The sequence below is a fragment of the Hyla sarda genome, chromosome 12 (assembly GCF_029499605.1).
Source record: "Hyla sarda isolate aHylSar1 chromosome 12, aHylSar1.hap1, whole genome shotgun sequence".
Taxonomy (NCBI): Eukaryota; Metazoa; Chordata; class Amphibia; order Anura; family Hylidae; genus Hyla; species Hyla sarda.
In genome coordinates, this window is record NC_079200.1 from 28,197,005 (window position 1) to 28,203,787 (window position 6,783).

Here is a 6,783-nt window from a genome sequence, read left to right on the forward strand (position 1 = left end):
GAAGTAATTTACAAATCTGTTTAATTTTCTGGCACCAGTTGACTTATAAAGACCTATAAAAAAAATATTTTCCACTGGAGTACCCCTTTAATCATAGATTTATGAAAACTTTATAGAGCTATGCATTCAGTTATGTCCAGTTATATTTAGTTCTGTCCAGTTATACTCAGTTCTGTCCAGTTATACTCAGTTATGTCCGGTTATATTCAGTTATGTCCAGTTATACTCAGTTATATCCATTTATATTTAGTTATGTCCAGTTATACTCAGTTATGTCCAGTTATATTTAGTTATGTCCAGTTATACTCAGTTATGTCCGGTTATATTCAGTTATGTCCAGTTATACTCAGTTATATCCATTTATATTTAGTTATGTCCAGTTATACTCAGTTATGTCCAGTTATATTTAGTTATGTCCAGTTATACTCAGTTATGTCCAGTTATATTTAGTTATGCCCATTTTTATTCAGTTATGTCCAGTTATATTCAGTTATGTCCAGTTATACTCAGTTATGTCCAGTTATATTTAGTTATGTCCAGTTATACTCAGTTATGTCCATTTATATTCAGTTATGTCCGGTTATATTCAGTTATGTCCAGTTATATTTAGTTATGTCCAATTATATTCAGTTATGTCCAGTTATATTCAGTTCTGTCCAGTAATATTTAGTTATGTCCAGTTATACTCAGTTATGTCCAGTTATATTTAGTTATGTCCAGTTATACTCAGTTATGTCCAGGTATATTTAGTTATGTCCAGTTTTACACAGTTATTTCCATTTATATTTAGTTATGTCCAGTTATACTCAGTTACGTCCAGTTATATTCAGTTATGTCCAGTTATACTCAGTTATGTCCAGTTATATTTAGTTATGTCCAGTTATACTCAGTTATGTCCATCTATATTTAGTTATGTCCAGTTATACTCAGTTATGTCCATTTATACTCAGTTCTGTCCAGTTATATTCAGTTATGTCCAGCTATACTCAGTTCTGACCATAATATTCAGTTATGTCCAGTTATATTCAGTTGTGTCCAGTTATACTCAGTTATGTCCATTTATATTTATTTATGTCCAGTTATATTCAGTTATGTCCGGTTATATTCAGTTATGTCCAGTTATATTCAGTTATGTCCAGTTATATTCAGTTATGTCCAGTTATACTCAGTTATGTCCAGTAATATTTAGTTATGTCCAGTTATATTTATTTATGTCCAGTTATACTCAGTTATGTGCATTCAGTTTTGTATGAGAAGAAACAATAGAGTGCTTACTTAGGCCCCTTTCACACTACCGTTATGCCCCGTCAAATACGGCCGCCAAACTCCCTTTTTTTTTTGCAGTTTGACAGCTGTAATTTTGCCGGGTCATAATGGCCAATAACGGGTCCCGATGGACCCCATTATAGTCAATGGGGTCCGTCGGGCACCGTTATTTTCAGAGAGAATAGCCGGAGAAAAAGATGGTGCAAGCATTATTTTTTTTCTCCGGCTATTCTCGATCCTAAAATAACAGGCTTCACACTGCCGGAGATGCGCTGTGGGGGGCAGATAATGCTATATGTCTGCCCAGTGCATCTATATACATATACCAGTGCATCTATATACACATACCAGTGCATCTATATACATATACCAGTGCATCTATATACACATACCAGTGCATCTATATACATATACCAGTGCATCTATATACACATACCAGTGCATCTATATACATATAACCCTGCAGCGCTATGAATGAAAAGTACATCTATTAGCAGTGAATAGTGCCAGCAGCGGGGGATATATATATATATATATATATATAATGCGCTGACGGTGGCCATATCTTTATTAATGCGCTGGGGGGGGGCTAGATGTATAGGCTATATGTCTAACCCACCCCCCCCCCCCCCCACACACACACACACACACACAGTGTTTTAATATACATATGGCCCCCACTGCCCCTTTCATTTTAAAAACCCCGCGGAGAGCCCTGAATGGCCGGTACTGAGGAGCCATTCAGGGCTCCCCACGGGGGTTTTAAAAATGAAAGTTAAAACATGCCGCCCGCTCCCCTGCTTAATAACTTCAGATCGCATTGGGTCTCAGAAAAGAAACCCGGTGTGATCAATCCCTCGGCCTCTGTACTACAACCCCCAAAATGGAACAGACTCTTTTCCATGATGGGGGTTGTAGTACAAACACTAATGTAGCCTCCCCAGCTGTCTGCAGACTCCCGCAGCCGGGGAATTACTACTCACATCATGGAAACAAGTCTGTTCCATGATGGGAGTGGTAGTAGTCCCTCAGCACTGCAGGAGTCGGCTGATGTCACCTCTTCTGAGCATGCTCAGAAGTAATAACGGATATTTTAAATCAGGTGCAAACGGATGACATAAAGGCTCATCCGTTTGCCATAGACTTCAATGTTAAAAATAACGTCCGTTAATTTATCCGTTTCTTGTGACGGAAAAAAAATGAGTGCATGTTCAGTTCATTCTTCCGTCACAACTAACGTCCGTTATTCATGACGGACTATAACGGGTCATAATGGGTAATCAAAAAATCCCATAGACTTTAATGGGATTTTGTAACGGACGTTTAACATCCTTTTTTAAAGCTTTTCTAACGGACGTTTATAACAGATCTTTTAACGGACACATTTTATAGTGTGAAAGCAGCCTAAGGCTTTATGGAAACACATGGCAGCACATGTATGCCAAAAAGTAAAAAAATTTAAATGGTGTCTAAAAAGTCAAAGCCATAATAAAATAGGGCAAAAGCACCAGAAAACAGGCACAAAACCTTTTGTATATCCCCCCCCCCCCCCCCCCCCCCACCCTTTGCGTATTGCTGTACAGACCTTATAGTAACCATGGCTGCTTGACATCATACCTGTGTTTATTTACACATTTTTCACTAGGTGTCGCTAAGCTTCTATTTTGAAATCATCGTATAGGAACCTGAAACCAATGCAGGATGTTCACTTCAAAGTAGGCAGGAAAAAGGATAAGGGAACCGTAGCCTTTAGAATATTTTCTACTTACATGTGTTTTCCCAGAAAATACCTTATGGCATCAGCTGGTGTTCCACAAGTGATCCTGAGAGAAGGTTGCTGGGCATGGATCTCTATTTGTGTCTAACCTACTGAGATCATGTACATTTCTTAGGCTGATTTCACATATGTTCGGTGTCTGGCTTAGTAAACCCAGCCTAATCGCCGCAACTGATGCCACAACTTATGACAAAAGTGCATGAGTTGGTATTAGTTGTTTAGGATCCGGCGTTCATTATTGTTCATGCCGGACAGAGGAACCCAGCAAGATGTGTTCCCTTGTCCGGCCCCAATGTGTTGTGTTATTTTTTTTTATTACTTTACTTTCTTAGTAATGAAAGCTGTCTTATAGACGGAATCCATTACTAAGCTGGGCTTAGCGTTAGCCACAAAACAGCTAGCGCTAACCCCCAATTATTACCCCGGTACCCACCGCTACAGGGGTGCCGATACCAACAGGCCCGGAGCGTCAAAAATGGCGTGCCTAGGTGGTAACAGACGGGTGTTATTTAGGCTGGAGAGCGCCAGTAACAATGGTCCTATCCCACACTGGTATTGTCAGGCTGTGGCTGATTGGTTGGTATTTGGCTGAGAATAAAATGAGGGGGAACCCTATGCTTTTTTTTTGCATAAATAATTAAATATAAAAAAAACGCATAGGGTCCCCCCTATTTTTATTCTCAGCCAATTACCAACCAAGCAGCAACAGTCTGACATTACTAGGGTGGGCTAGGACCATTGTTACTGGCCCTCCCCAGCCTAAATAACACCAGCAAGCTGTGGGCCTGTGGGTACCAGGGTAATAATTGGGGGTTAGCGCTGTTTTTGTGGCTAATGCTAAGCCCAGCTTAGTAAAGGATTTCGTCGCTTAGACAGCTTCCACTACTAAGCCTGTAAAGTAAATAAAAAATAAAAAAATCACAACACGTTTAAAAAAAATTTATTCCAAAAAAACACTCCCCCACAAGCCCTCGTTAACCATTTTATTAACATTAAACAAAGAAAAAACACTGGTCATCGACGTAGTCCACCGAATACGAAGGAGTCCACAGGATACACGGATCTGAAATAAGAAGGAAAAAAAACACGAAAAATAGATGAATACATTTATTGTAGAAACATAGAATGTGTCGGCAGATAAGAACCATTTGGCTCATCTAGTCTGCCCAATAATCTGAATACTATGAATAGTCCCTGGGCCTATCTTATATGAAGGATAGCCTTATGCTTATCCCATACATGTTTAAACTCCTTCACTGTATTTGCAGCGACCACTTCTGCAGGAAGGCTATTCCATGCATCCACTACTCTCTCAGTAAAGTAATACTTCCTGATATTACTTTTAAACCTTTGCCCCTCTAATTTAAAACTATGTCCTCTTGTGGTAGTTTTTCTTCTTTTAAATCTCCTCTCCTCCTTTACCGTGTTGATTCCCTTTATGTATTTAAAAGTCTCTATCATATCCCCTCTGTCTCTTCTTTCTTCAAGCTATACATGTTAATTAACCTTTCCTGGTAAGTTTTATCCTGTAATCCATGTACTAGTTTAGTATCTTCTCTGAACTCTCTCTAGAGTATCTATATCCTTCTGGAGATATGGTCTCCAGTACTGTGCACAATACTCCAAGTTAGGCCTCACCAGTGTTCTGTACAGCGGCATGAGCACTTCTCTCTTTCTACTGCTTATACCTCTCCCTATACATCCAAGCATTCTGCTAGTGTTTCCTGCTGCTCTATTTCATTGTCTTCCTACCTTTAAGTCTTCTGAAATAATTACTCCTAAATCCCTCTCCTCAGATACTGAGGTCAGGACTGTGTCAAATAATCTATATTCTGCCTGAGGGTTTTTACTCCCCAGGTGCATTGTCACTTGCTCACACATCTCCCGCTGCATGACTACAACTCCCAGCATGCCCTTACATGCTGGGAGCTGTTCTGCAGCGGAGGAAGGTGACAAGCTTGTCACTCGCCTGCACCGCACAACTACAACTCCCAGCATGTCCTTACTGTAAAGGCATGCTGGAGTTGTAGTCGTGCAGCGCAGCGGGTGACAAGCAAGCCAGATAAGAAAATCCCTGTAATTTCATATTTCCCTCCGAGTCTGTGACACTGACCCAGCGGGAAATATGAAATTACAGTGAACTCCGCGGCGCCGTAGCAAAGGGAGTCCAGGCTGACATAACACTGCAGCAGCCCAGGACTCCCGCAGCCAGGCCAGAAGATGTGCAGGAGCTGTCCCTGCCCTCCCTCAGTGTACACCACAGTGCTGAGGGATGGCAGGGACGGCTTCTGAATATCTCCCGGTCTGGCTGCAGGAGTCCCGGGTGGCTGCAGAGTTATGCCAGGCCAGGCACCTTATGTCGGCGCTGCGGAGTTAACCCTGGCTGTGCTCCGGCAGGCTCAGGTTCAAGCTGCGGGTTTTCCTGGACTGCGGTGCCTGTAAAGCATTGAAAGCATGCTGAGTGACGATAGCTGCCGGCTCCTTTTCTGCGTGGCATAAGGGACGTCACCGGTGCTACGCCCACTTTCACCCACTGCGGCTGCAGGGAATGACGTCCTTAACGCCGCGCAGAGAAGGAGCCTGCACTTTCAATGCTTTACAGGCACCTCAGTCCCAGAAGACCCGCAGCCTGCCGGAGCGCGCCCGGGTGAGGTAAAATAAAATAAAAAAAATAAAAAATGCCGGGGAGAAAAGCCAGGGAGAAAGGGGGAGAAAAGCCGGGGAGAAAGGGGGAGAGCTATGATAGGTGTCATCCCACACCACCAAATACCTTTTCAATCCCCTACTGTAATATCAAAGTTCTCTCATGGCTTTTCTCTGTTCGTATAGTCGGTCCAACATATGGAAGGTGGAATTCCAACGCGTGGAAACGTCGCAATTTCGATAATTAAACTATGTTGGGGGATACCGTTCTGATGCTGCAGCTCAAGGATGGTCTGCTTTGTGGTGTGGCTGTGGTGGCTGTGCAGGAACCACATTCACCCAGTGGGCCATAAAGGACATGTATTGTCCCTGACCGTAGTTACAGCTCCACACGTCGGTGCTGCCGTGCACTTTGGTACACTCCGACAGGCTCAAGGACTAGCCCACCTTCTGTTCAACAAACTTATGCAGGGCTGGTACCGCTTGGCACAAGCCATCAGTTCTCTGAAAGGTGCAAAGTCCACCACTTGAAAAGGGAGGGACTGCAACACCAGCAACTTGGACAAGAGCACATTCAGCTTCTGCGCCATTGGATCAGTGGGCGCATACTGTTGTTTCTTGGACATCGCTTCGCCGACGGATTGCTGGCGGAATGAATGACTCAAAGTAGGAGGAACAGGAGCATCTGGAGCAACAGAAGATGGGTATGACAGAGAGCTCCCTTCGGCTGAGGTGGTGGAGCCTTGGCTGGCTGAAACAGGGAGCGTCGTGCCACTGGGTGATGCAGCAGGCTGGACCACCACATCGGAGCCACGGTTCTCCCAGGCCGCTTAATGGTGAGGCTGCATATGTTGACGCAGGGCCATGGTGCCAACATTGGGACCCTGGCCATGCTTCATCTTCTGCCAACACATCATGCATGTGGCCAGGTTAACCCCTTAACGACCACGGACATAAATGCACGTCCTGGTTTGGCGGTACTTCGCGCACCAGGACGTACATTTACGTCCTGTGTATGACCGCGAGCATTGGAGCGGTGCTCACGTCATACACCGCAGCACCACTGGTAATGGCCGACATCTGCGATAGCGCGGATG